General features: G+C 42.3%; 1 protein-coding gene across 14 annotated transcripts in view; it reads left to right on the forward strand.

Annotated features, from left to right (window-relative positions):
* Nucleotides 1-3,900: 3,900 nt before the first annotated feature.
* The window catches only part of KLHL32 (kelch like family member 32), a 241,027-nt gene continuing 231,452 nt past the window's right edge, over nucleotides 3,901-13,475 (forward strand). For 6 of the 14 annotated variants that reach the window (XM_058734758.1, XM_058734755.1, XM_058734756.1 and 3 more), the window contains exon 1: nucleotides 3,926-4,362. The gene's annotated coding sequence lies outside the window, so the exon portion shown is untranslated. Of the gene's footprint in view, nucleotides 4,363-13,475 lie in introns of all 14 variants that reach the window. The other 8 variants (XM_058734767.1, XM_058734769.1, XM_058734762.1 and 5 more) reach the window with 5 other exon arrangements.

The raw sequence follows: 13,475 nt of genomic DNA on the forward strand, positions 1-13,475 counted from the left end.
AAGATTTTCCCATGGTATAACTAGTTTTGAGTGATACTGGCTCCTGATGAATGGCATGAATTAGCTACAAAATGTACCCATATGTAATTGAATAAATTGAGGTGTTAGCCAGAGTTATTCCATATTTTCTGCTTGAAAACTGGATAATATCAGCCAGAAATCAAATTTGGTTTTGGCATAATTAATAATGATCTGTTCTCTCTAGAAGTATGGTAATTAGAAATCTGGCTCAATAACTCTTTAATGTCATCACTGGTTTGTGACAGAAAACCATGACTCTGGCATTAAGAGTGGCACTTCCTCATTTGCTATGGGACAAGGCAGCTAAGATAGGTGTTTGTTCTGGAGTTGAAGAAGGAGCTATGCCATAGCTTTCTTTTATGATGTAGTTTTAGGTTGAAATCTGAGCTGTCTAGAGACAATTTCAACCCTGATCATCACAGAGCTGTTAAAAATACAGATTTTATAAAAGCTTGATAACAGTAGATTTATGCTAGGCTTTCACATTTTGGTTCATGGACAAGCTGATGATAGATGGGGGAAAAAAGCTACAAAAATTTACCGTGTTCCAAAATGCTTCCTAAAGTGTGTTAAGAGGTAAGCTAAAAAAAAAAAAAAAAAAAAGTGTTCCATACTCAACAAAACTCTAGGATAGTTGTTTAAAAAAGTGAAAGAGGTTTCTTTATTACAAAATCTCAGTCTTTATTTGTTTTTAATGTTTATAAATAAATAATGTTAATAAATAAATAATTTATTTTGAGAGAGAGAGAGTGAGCGAGCACATGTGAGCCAGGAAGGGGCATAGAGAGAGAGGGAGAGAAAGAATACCAAGCAGGCCCCGTGCTGTCAGCACAGAACCAGATGCAGGGCTCAAACCCGTGAACTGTGAGATCATGACCGAAATCAAGAGTCTAAATTTAAACCGAGTGAGCCACCTAGGCACCCCAAGATCTCAGTCTTTAATACAACAATGTGACAGGGACCCAGTTTTCAGTCTTACCCTAACTCATTTGACGGGCTCCCTATTTCCTGTGTGAATGTATGTTGTTTTTCAGACACCCAGGGTCCACTTTTTGTTCTCAAATCTGGTGGGGTTGTGTTAACGGGTCCCTCCCTACCCCAGCTACAAGTTAGGACAACTGGAAGCTGGAATCTGAACCGGGAGTATCAAAGGACAATAGATTGGGGTCCACCCAAACAGCACTGAAAGACATCCTATCATGATATTTCTGCCCCGATGTGATCCTGTTATCACGGTGTCTGTGCCCTTTGGGAACTAACTACTCTAACGCTTGCAGGTTTCCAAGCCTGGTTGTATGTATTGGCTGCCCATAGATTCTTAGCACGGTTATCTTCCCATCAAATACCTTTTTGCTTAAATTCATTGGAGTAGTTTTTTGTCACTTTGCAATGAAAAGATCCACACTTTTTCTTTCTTTCTTTAGCTTATCTCTTACAATTTCACTAAATTGAAACAGAGACAATGTCTATTTATTGACAACTGAAAGCCCTACACCAATTACATTGCTTAACACATTCTAAGAGTTCAAAAAACATTCTTGAACAAATGACTAGCTTTTCAAAGAACGGCTTTTGGGAAGTATTGTTTTAAGCTATTTTCTCTATGAGGGAAAAGATCATATATAATGATACCCAACAGAGAAATACCTATTTGCTCTTCTAGTAACAGAGTATACTGGAATACACATTTGTGTTGAGTTTTGATCACTGTCTAACAAACCATGGAGTCGTCCAATATTTTAGATAAATAAAGGCTTTTTAATTTAAAAAATCTATACTTTAAATCAATCTTAAGGAGTCACTTAGGGGGAAAAACACCCTCTCTGAACTAGACATTTTAGTAGATATTTGACATATATTTTCTTAGTTCCTCAATATCCATGTATCAGTCAGCAATATTTATTGAGCCCCTAGTATGTGACTGGCATTGTGCTAGTGGGTAGGACTACCTATCACAAACAAGACAGACCCAGCTTGAGTAGTAAGAAACCTTACATAGTCACACAGACGGTGACTTAGTGGCATAAAGATTTTTGTTTTCTGTGTAATTGCAGTTATATTCTTTGTTCTATTTAACCATTTTAAATAAATACCTTCTATTTATTCCAAACAGTTAATCTAATCAACAGATGGGTTTAAATACTTTTTAAATTTATTTTGAGAGGGAGAGAGAGAGAGAGTGAGCGGGCACACAAGTTGGATAGGGGCAGAGAGAAAGGGGAGAGAGAAAGAATCCCAAGCAGTGTTCACACCATCAGCACAGAGCCCGATGTGTGGCTCAAACCCATGAACTATGAGATCATGACCTGAGCCATAACCAGTAATTGGACGCTTAATGGACTGAGCCACCCAGGAGCTCCTAGATGGTTTTAAAATTTTAAGTGCATTCAACTTAATAACAAATATTTTATGAATCTTAAAGAAGTGTTTATTGATACCAGTCATAGTATTTTGGGTTCAAACATGCTTTCACATTTATTCTTCTGGTATGAAACCACACCCCATGAAAAATACCAAATGCATATGAAAAATTCTAGAGAATAGCACTGCACCTAGTGTTTGTAGTCTGTCGTTTGTCATTCTTCCTCCTGCTTCTATCTTGGGGTCCAAGACTGCTAGATAAGTAGGCCTCCAGTGCCCTAGAGTCCGGGAATGATGGACTGGAAGCCAGAGAGTCAGGCCCCAAGGTATGGGGCAGGGGTAGCAAACAGCCCCATAAAACCTCTGGGTCTGAAAGTGAAAAAATTGCCGAACCTCAAAAATTGTTTTGAGGCTAATGGAAATGTTAAGGACATCTACAAGTAGATCAAGGCACTATTCCTAGCTCAAGTGTAGAACACAAACCTGCCAGAGAGGAGGCTTAACCATTCTGTGAAATTCCATCTTTGTGGTAGTTTAAATTTTTTTTTTAACGTTTATTTATTTTTGAGACAGAGAGACAGAGCATGAACGGAGGGGCAGAGAGAGAGGGAGACACAGAATCGGAAGCAGGCTCCAGGCTCTGAGCCATCAGCTCAGAGCCCGACGCAGGGCTCGAACTCACAGACCGCGAGATCGTGACCTGAGCTGAAGTCGGAGGCTTAACCGACTAAGCCACCCAGGCGCCCCTCTTTGTGGTAGTTTAAACACTGAACTTTAAACAAAGCACAATTTACCCCAATTTAGTTTCATTTTTCTTATACCTGATGGCTTAACTCTGCATCGGACCAAGGTTTTCATTGCAAAAGTGGAATATGGAATATTTTTACCTATTAAAGTTGTCCACTTTAAGTGTGTGCTGTAAGCATGTTATAATAGGAATGACATCAATGACCCGCAAGTGGCACAAGAGTGGGCCAAGCCCTTAAGTTTAACAGAGGTTGTTGTCTGTTTACGGTGTTAATGCTGAATTAGCTGTAACCAAAATACCCTTCCTCATTTCTCAGGTTCAGGGCTCCCATCCAACCTTAAAGTTACCGTGAAGTCTTTCCCAACATTACCATAAAGCCATAGAGGGGTGGTTAGGAATAGTGGCAATGTGAACTTTTCAAGTCAGTAGTGTCAGGGAAGCAGAGGGACAGAGCTCTGTTCCCGCCAGTTGCTCTCCAGCCATGGGAAGGGATTCTGGGAGCAGGTAGGTTGGGTTCTCGGGTATCGGTCACCACAGCTTCGGGCACAGGCCGACTGTAGTTCTGACCCAGCGGCCCACAGCGCAGGTGCCAAAGAGCACGAAGTCGGGCTGCGCAGAGGAGGGGGACTTCCGGGGAGAGCGGGAGCGCGCGCTGGCTCGCCGTCGGGAGCGGGGGTGGGGGGTGGGGAAAGCGCGGCGTGCGCGCCTCCCCAGCGGCTGGTGTGGGAGGAGGGGAGCGTGCGCGCGGGCTGGCCGGCGCAGAGGGAGGGGGCGGGCGTGCGCGCTGGCTCGCCTGAGGCGGGAGGGGGCGGAGCCGAATCACGGTCTGAACCCGCCCCGGGGTCCGCCAAGGTGCGTCTCCAGGCAGACGCGGCCGCCTGGGGCAGAGCTAGCTGGGACGCGCCACCTGCGGTGCTGGCTGCTGCTTTTTATTTACTAGCAAACACTGTTTCCCCGCGGGAGAGTCCGGGAGCGCGCGGGCACACACACACACACACACACACACACGCTCACTCACTGAACACACGCGCTCGCGCACACACATATACATATACGCTAGCGCTCTTGTCTTCACAACTGCATCCCCAAACCGACAGTGCGAAGCTACTGCGGTTTCCCTTAACCTCAGCATCGTGGGGGAGAAGCAGAGCCGTTGTGCATCAGGGAGCGCCCGGTGCCTGCGCTGCCGACTCGGGTACATACATAACCCAGCAGACCGCTCACCCCATCGGGTAAGCCAGTCTCTCCTTGTAACCTGTTCGGGGTAGGTGCCTGTGGCCCGGAGGGAGGGGGTGGGAGGCCGCTGGTGCGCCAGTGGGGGCGAGACAGGAGTTAAAATTTCAGGGGTATGCGGCCGGTGCAGCTCTACCAGCGTCGTCTAGCGGGAGCAATTACTACTCCCGTTACTTATTCTACCAACCGTGGAGTTGCTCCCCCGCCTTCTCCCCTTCCCCCAGCCCGAGACGTACTGTGCTCTTTGGTTGCCAAGGAGACTTGCTTAAACATCAGCCTTGGGCCGTCTATTGAAAGAAGTAGTTTTTTAAAAAATGATGTTGTTATTTATTACGTTCAAAAAAAAATAAAATACACGCTGAGGGCCATGTGGTGATTTGGCAACCGTTAATATGTATTCTGGGCATGGTTTCATTCAACTTCAAGGAAAGCGGTAATGCGCTATATGGTATGCTTCAAAACGGATTCGTCAGACGGGGTTTTCAACGGATTGTGTCTTGAATCATAAAGTACTCCAATTTTGGAGATCTTATAAAGAACAATGAGTCCAGTGAAAATCCCCTTTCCCTTGTAATTCCACATTATATCCTGCAGTTCACTCAGGCATGATTATCTTCATATTAAAAGTGAAAGAGGAATTAATTGTGGTTCCTCACACAAGGGTGATCTATTGCAAATGGACCAGAACAGGAATACATAAGTGAAATCCTAATGTAAGGAGAGAGCATTCACGACAGAAATCTTTGCTAACATTTCTGTGGGCACTGCAACATTATTTAAGTGCAGTTGTCTGCACCTCTGCCCATTTGTGAGAAGATTCTGTTTTATTTCAAGGCTCTTATGTTTTTGTTTTGTTTTGTTTTGGTTTTTTTTTTACATATATCTATATGTTGATAGATATAGGTGTAGAATTTGTGCCATGGCTTATTACTGCAGATTCTAAGGTTTTGGAGCTTCTATTGAAATGTTGAGAGGAGGGAGGCACAGAGAGAGCCTCATAGATCCTCTTGTGTTTTTTGTTTTGTTTTGTTTTGTTTTCCTGTTGGACCAGATCATTTACCAGAGCCCTGGGTGAGGCCCAGGGAGGAGATCAATGCTCATATCTCACAGGAACCCCTAATGATGGGGCTGTGAGTTTTACTTTGAGGCCTCAGGTGCCTAGTGGGTGAACTTACAACAGCCCTTGAAGGGATCAGCAATCCAGTAATTACGCTTTGCACTAATTTCACACCTTCATTACAAACAGAAAGGACCTAGTAAAGATCCACTGACATTCGGTAATACATTTCGTTTTTCTTTGATATTTGTTCATCTTCTTACCTTTTATTAAATGAGGCAAGGAAATATATCAAATTCTTTTTATTTAGATATTAAACTGTGTCATACAGAGTAGCAATATGAGGAACAAGGAAGCCAGTAACAGCTGAGGTAAGTAGAGGGGATTTATACAAGTGACAGGGGACTGGGAAATGAATAAAGATGACAAATATTTTATATTACAGTTTACGAAGTACTTTTCCACTCTTCTTTTTTATTCCCCACAACAACCTGATGAGGTCAAGGGATTAGCTTCAGGTTAAACCGGAAGGGACCCAAGACTCAGAGCTTGTGGAAGGTCACAGAGCTAGTGAATGGGGAAGCCCTTTTTGGATCCAGGCTCTTTGCTTTAAAAAAAAAAAAAACCCTGGGTCTGCATTTCCAGTGCACAGGTAAGATAAAGGAGTGGAGCAGGCCCAGTGGTCCTGCCATGTGGGAGGAGGGGTTGTGGATTGTGGCCTGTGGAACATGAAAACCATTATTAAAAGGGCAGCTCCAACGTGCCTGTAGCTGATTGTTGCCACCCTGGCTGTAAAACAAGGGAATCAGAAGCTTACATGTTTTTATGTGAAGTGTCCTTAATTTTATAAACTGTAAGGACCACACTAAAAATGTATTTGGGCCGCATGTCGCCTGTGGCCTGCCAGTTGCAATCTATAGCTACTGAGCTCTCATTCAGTTCTTAACTATTTTTCTCTTACAGAATACTGATGTGAGCAAATACATCCATCACTGTAAGAGTGATTAGGAGTTTTCTGGTTTTGATAGTAAGTCTAAAAAATGTGCCATATCCTTTCTTCAATAAACAGGTCCAAGTTTGTTTTTTAGAGTTCCTCGGTCTCTCTCTTATACCTCAGAGAAAATAAAAGAAAATGAAATGCTCCAAAAGAGGATTTTTTTTTAAACTGGTGAAACAAAAACATTTATAATTTAAAACTTCTTGTGTTCCTGGGTTAATTTTTTTTTTCTGGGCACATACAATAAAGTATAGAAAAAGTAGATCAGGTACCTGACATTGTAGGTAGAGGTAGAATAAAAAGTTGGTCGGAAAAAGGAGCATCCTGGGGCACCTGGGTGGCTCAGTTGGTTAAGCATCCAACTTCAGCTCAGGTCATGATCTTGTGGTTTGTGAGTTCCAGCCGCACATCGGCCTCTGTGCTGACAGCTTAGAGCCTAGAGCCTGCTTCAGAGTCTGTCTCCCCCTGTCTCTGCCCCTCTTTCGCTTAAGCTTTGTCTCTCTCTCTCTCTCTCTCTCTCTCAGATGTAAATAAACATTAAAAAAGAAAAAAAGAAAAGAAAAAGGAGCATCCTGAGCCTTTCAGTGAAAACCTGTTATTAAGGCTTTAGGTAATTTGCTAAAAACCCACCACAGAATACTGCAGTATTCCAAAGGGGGGGGGGTGGGGGTGGAATACCATAAACGGGAACTCCCAAAGGATATTCACTCCTAGCACACTGACATAAAAAATATTGTTTACTTCTTAAGTAACAGCATCTTATAATAAAGCAAATACCTTTTGAAAAGCTGCCATTTTCTTATGTTTCTACTGATACTACAGAGATGTCAGTGGATTTCACTGAAGCAGACCTGGTGGGGTCAGAAAGTAGTTATTTATGTCATTTCTTTTGTGGATCCAAAAAGATGTAGTTAAAAAAAAAAAAAGCCAAGATTTGAACAGTGGCTTCTAACAGTTCTCTTATTTTAAAATCTCCCTCTAGAAGGATGCTTAATAGGAAGTGCATTTTCAGTTTTCAATTCCTGGAAGTTATGTTGCACCTCTAGTAAAGAGCTATGGAAATGTTGGTTAATACTAACATAACTAAGTCTTAGCTTGGCCCTGTGGGGAGAACAGCTCTGCCCTCAAGGATTCAGAGCAAACAAACTTACTGTTCCTGGTAGCTTCCACTTTTATGGCTTCTTTCATGTTTTCCGTGTTTGGAAGACTACTATCTATATTGTCTCCCTAACGTCCTTGTAAAGTAGGGATTTTATTTCCATTGTATAGATAGAGAATCAGAGACTGTGGGAAGTTAAACCAGACCCATGAAAGACATCTTCCAACCTCAGTAGCCCTCCTCACTTCACACCTCTCCTTCTCTGCTGATTACCTAAGGGAAGTTATAGACATGTACATAATTGTGATTTTCAGGCAGTTGTGTGTTAAATGCTAAGATACAGATACCAGATTCTGTAGAAGCCCAGATACAGGAAAAAAATGAAAAAGTACTCTGATTGTAGAGGTCAGATTATTCCTGTGTAGGAGGAGGATTAGTGCTGAACCTTGATGGCTGGGTCTGATTCTAGTAAATGAAGTTCCCGTCAGCGATGGAAAGGAAGAGACAGTCAGTTGGAAATGTGAGTTGAGAGGATGATGCTCATGATATCTAATATTGATGAGCTCATCATTGTTGCTGAAGGGATGACACAAGCTGTGTGGTCAGAAATATGGTCTCCAAGATGGAGTGCAGCAAGAACATGGAAGTAGGGGTATGTGGCAGGGGGTGGAGGAAGACAGGGTGGTGAAGGAGACTAGCAGAGAGTTGTAGACATGGGCGAGAATCTGGAGATGATAGTACTGATTCTTCTTAAAGACTGACATAGGGCAAGGGACGAACCAAGTATTAAATTCTCTATGCAGAGTCCGGTAAACAGTAAATACTCATTAACTATTATGGTGTGCCTGTATTCTTAAAAAAAATTTTTTTTAAATTTTATTCTAGAGAGGGGGAACACAAGCAGGGGAGAGGGACAAAGGGAGAGAGAGAAAGACAGAGAGAATCCCAAGCAGGCCTCTCGCTTAGCACAGAGCCTGACACCAGGCTAGATACCCTGGGATTGTGACCTGAGCCAAAATCAAGGGTTGGTCGCTCAACTGACTGAGCCACCCAGGTGCCCCAGTGTGTCCATATTCATAACATCCAGCATCTGGCACCTGACTTCCTCTCATGATACCGCTTTTATGTAGAAAGAAAGTGTACACAGATATTTTACATGAATTCATTTGGAGTTGGACAACTATCTGGAGTTTCAAGTATGGGCAGGAGATTGTGCAAATTAGATGAGAGAAGACCATGTCAGTGGAGACATTTTCTCTTAGCAGGGCCATAGATTTAGAGGTCAGGGAGGCTCTTGCAGATGCAGATTGTGATGTTGGATACACCTTTGATGAAGTCTCATATCTATGGGGCAAGTGAGGAGAAATTTAAGCTTCTTGCTACCTCTTTGAAAATAGACACTCAAACCCAGGGTGACAAATAAATGTACTCTGTTCTTGGTCTTGCTTAGGTCAGTATTTTTGTTACCTGAATGAAGATATGAAAAAAAAATGTGACAAGCAAGCAGAAAGATTTGGATTCAAGTACTAGATCTGCAGTGAGTGGGTAGGATGGTGGGCACAAGGTAACGGGAGGAAATAAAATAGAAACGTGTCATAGCTGGCCAGAGTCTAGCACTGAGGACACTTGGCACAATAGGAGTTTGCTTAAAGTTGGGGGGATTTAACTCCCACCAAGTATGATGATTTGCTCTTCACGGATATATGTGGAAAGTAATGGACACTATTCAGAGCCAATGATGTGAGGAGTCCCCCTTTCTTATTTAGCCTTTTGGTGACAGTGACTGTAGACCAGTGGAGAGAATTTGTGTTAGGTAGTACCTTACTCCCCTTTCCTTGCCCTTATATAACTGGCTGATGTTATTTTGGAATTTCTTCCAGAGTGGAGACTAGAATTTGTGAATTTACCTTAGAACGTCTTACTTCCCCTCTTACTGGGGATTAATAGATGGAATTTCTTTTGTTCACCATCTCCTGGTCCTGTCACGTCTACGTGTAAGTGGGGTCCTTCAATTCCCATCGCCTTCTTGCTGAGATCTTTCCTAGGCTGAGGAAGTGCTGAACTTCATGAGTTTTTTTTGTTGTTGTTGTTCTTGCCTTGTTTCAGATGCACACTGCAATGCATTAATGCATTTAATTGAATTCGATTTAGACATACAGCACAATAAACTTTGGTGAGATTTTTAAAAGAACTATATGTAAAAACGGTTTTGTAAACTTGCTTTGGAGTCAGATTAGTTCCGCATAAAGCGAAACCACAGAAAGCTGTAAGTTTGTCTAAATTAGTTCTGTAAGGTTGAAATTACCGACCTGATAAGATGATTTTTAAATGAAGAAGGAAAATCTTTGGCAGTTTTCTTAGACTCTTGACTTTCTCCTACATGTTTATTTGAGGCATAATATATTCCTCTCTTCATGCCAGATGAGCCAGTTCCAGCTACTTAGAAACAGGGCTCCAGGGCTCCCCCACTCCCCACCACCGCTTCCTCCCCCAAGCCCCACAACCGGTTTGGCATACAGGATATGGATCGAATAACTAGTCCCATCCTGGCTGAGTGCTTCAGTGGGAACACATTCAGTGCTAATGGGACAGACTCCAGGAGCAGTGGAGGAGGCATTTTGCAATTTTTTATGACATAAGTTCTGGTACTTCATTTAAATCATCACTTAGAAGCCTTGTTATTTGTGAGTTCTAGTTCTTCACTTGTATGTGCAGGGGAGCACGGCTCAGCCCGCAGAACATGAGCCTGGGGGCCTGGATTTAAATCCTAAATCTGACACTTCCTGGCTCTGTTATCTACAGTCTGGCTACATATGCCCTCCAGGTCCCATTTTCCTCATCTGTAACATGGGACTTCTATTACCTAGACTGTAGGGCTATTCTGAGATTACATGAAATATGCATGCAGCGCAATACCTGGTGCATAATACAATCTTGGTGCTTCCTAATTCCCTCTGCCTCTCCGTACTGCCCCGCTTTTGCCTTCCCCCAAGTGAGGGTAGGATACACTTAAGTTTCATGTACCATATAAAATGTCTTAACCTGGTCTGCCAGCCTTACGGAGGAGCTAGCCTCTTAGTGTAATGGAGTTTTGAGTGAGTGGTGAGCTGCTTGGGTGGCCCCTCAAGGAAGAGAGACCTGTGTCTTGGTGTCTTTCCTGTCTGGCAAGCTATTTTCCCCTGTTTTCTACTCATCCTCTAGGCTCAGCCTGGCCACAGGAAAAAGGAGGGAGGGTCCCTTTCCTCCTGCCTCGGCATCTCACTGAGGGCTCTATAATCGGGTTTCCTCAAGGGTCCCCTTGTGCCCCCTGTGGAATTAATAATAGCATCCGGGACCTGGTCGGTACAGACCTCCTAGCCTTTCTGTGAGGTCACGGTATGGTTGCCAACATTCTTCTAGACAACTAGGGGTTTCCCTTCATGGGGAATTATGTAAATTTTATGAAAAGGTCAAGAGCTCACCAGGCTCAAAGAAAAAACTCCTCAAATTCACTTTCAACTCAGATAGGATTAAAGGCTTCCCAAAGAGTATACTTTCTAGTCAAGTCGTTTTTTTTCCTTTGTTCTCTGTACCACTATCCGCCCTTCCCCCAACTCCCACCAAGCAACAACTCCTCCTCACAAACGGTAATTTTTCTACTTTTTCACATCATCTAGTTCTCTGACTACCTAGGGGTACAGGTGAGGTCAGCGTGTCCGGACTTTTTTCAGGGTCACCCCCATAGCTCGTGGTCTTGGGGGTAGTCCAGACAGCAGTGGGACCTTCAAGCAGTGCATTGCCCTGGTGACTTTTGTGGCAGTGATAACAAAAGTCACTTAGGAGAAGGTAACCTGAACAGTAAACTTTAGGAATCCATATACCAAGCTAAATTTTGATTTTATCCTATCATCAATCACAAAGCACATCTTTTCAGAAAACACTATTTCATGTGCTACGTGTGCTCTGGTGTGTTATGTATAGATGTACTTATTTCAGTGTTTGTTTAACTGTGCTGCAATTTAATAATTAAGATGCATTTTTAGGAATTGGTGAGTAATATTAATTCACATACCTAAAATAAAAAAGGCTTAGGGAATTGCTAATGCTAAATTTGTGATCGATTGTCGAGGATAGAATATCCTTTACCCGTTTCTTTGATCACTGTGGGTCTGGAAGAGAACATAGTAAAACTAAATTCAAAAAGGTTTGATGGGAAGTGGGTATTAATTACAGTGAAGTGTGGATTCTACAATGAAAAATACAGTAAGCAAGATGGCATCAGTGCCAGATCTTGTGTTTGCATTGAATTCATAAACCAGCAAAGTTAGAAAATTATATTACTGAGAAAAACATGTCTTCTTTAAATATGAAGATATTTTCAACCACTCCCCAAGCAATAGCTATGGTTATTACTTTAGAAATTTAGGTTCAGGGGCGCCTGGGTGGCGCAGTCGGTTAGGCGTCCGACTTCAGCCAGGTCACGATCTTGCAGTCCGTGAGTTCGAGCCCCGCGTCGGGCTCTGGGCTGATGGCTCAGAGCCTGGAGCCTGTTTCCGATTCTGTGTCTCCCTCTCTCTCTCTGTCCCTCCCCCGTTCATGCTCTGTCTCTCTCTGTCCCAAAAAATAAAATAAACGTTGAAAAAAAAAAATTTAAAAAAAAAAAAAAAAAAAAAAAAAGAAATTTAGGTTCATAATTGAGGTGGATATCTGAATGGAAGAGATTTATTTTGGTAGAGTCCCTCTTTGACTTGCTTCCTCATCTGCTCTGTTTGACATTCCCCGAAAGGGGACATTTTTTTAATGCTGTCTGTGACAGGCAGTAGTGTAGATATAATCCAATAACCCTTCGGCTTCGAAGAGTCACTAGTCTTTCCCAGACTGATGATGTCCACGAGCTGATATGGCTGATTGGTTTTTCAAGAATTCAAAGCCTAAAGAAATATAGAATGAAAGTTTTGGTTCTTTCTTCTATGAAAACATTAATTACCTACAATCTGATTTAATTTGGGCATAGCTTATCTTCTTTGGCTTTGGGTCAAAGCTATTTATCATTTCTTGAAGGTATTTAATATCACCTACAGATAGAGTTTCCTAATTGATCAAACGTCATTTGAGAAACTCATGCACAGCCCCTTAGGCCTTTCTACACAGCATTTAATTAGACTTTTTATTGAAATCCTAATTTGTGAATCTTAGTGTCATCTGTAGGGTTTTATGATAAATTTCCCTTCTCTGACCTTGTAATCTTTTACAAAGTTGTCCATTTTTGATTTCTGTGTTTCATGGTGTTCAATTAGTGTTGCTCACATTGTGTTGATTGCTTTAAATGAAATATTAATATATATGATGTATGTAACTGTCAGTGGGTTTGCAGATGTGGGTGAAATTCTTTGGCCAGCATATTCTCTCCTGGCTCTAACGGTGTGGTCAGCATGGAATTAGGATAGGAGGCGTTAGTTACATGGTTTAACTATGTGGTACCAAAAGCACTACCTATTGTCTGTGAAATTGAGGATGTTCTTCACCTCTGGACCTAATGGGGCATAAAATTCCCAGAACCTCTGACTATGTGCCTTGATTCGTGTATTTTTCTTTTTGGTCACTGTGTTATTAGAGTTCTTCTGCTTCCTCTGTATTCACCTCTTTTTGAAAAACCATATCCTATGATTGCTTCAGAAATTTATTGCCATCATTCTTTGTTCATATGTGAACTTTCAGTGCTTCAATCAGCAGCTGTTGGTTACTGTTCCTTTTTTTGATTAATAGATAGAGGAAAGGATGTAAGAGGACCTCTTGTATCTCAATATTAAGTGAGCCTACCTAATGGATTGGACGCATTGTTAACCAAGATACGCAGGAAGCTTGATCTCACTGACTCGGGAGCTTTCTTTTAGGATCAGGTGCCTCTCCTTACCTGGAGCCTCATGGTTGACCTCAGGGATGGGAGTGTATTGACAGTTTCAGGAGAGGGTCTTTCTCT

This window comes from Neofelis nebulosa, chromosome 6 (assembly GCF_028018385.1).
Source record: "Neofelis nebulosa isolate mNeoNeb1 chromosome 6, mNeoNeb1.pri, whole genome shotgun sequence".
In the NCBI taxonomy this organism is placed as follows: Eukaryota; Metazoa; Chordata; class Mammalia; order Carnivora; family Felidae; genus Neofelis; species Neofelis nebulosa.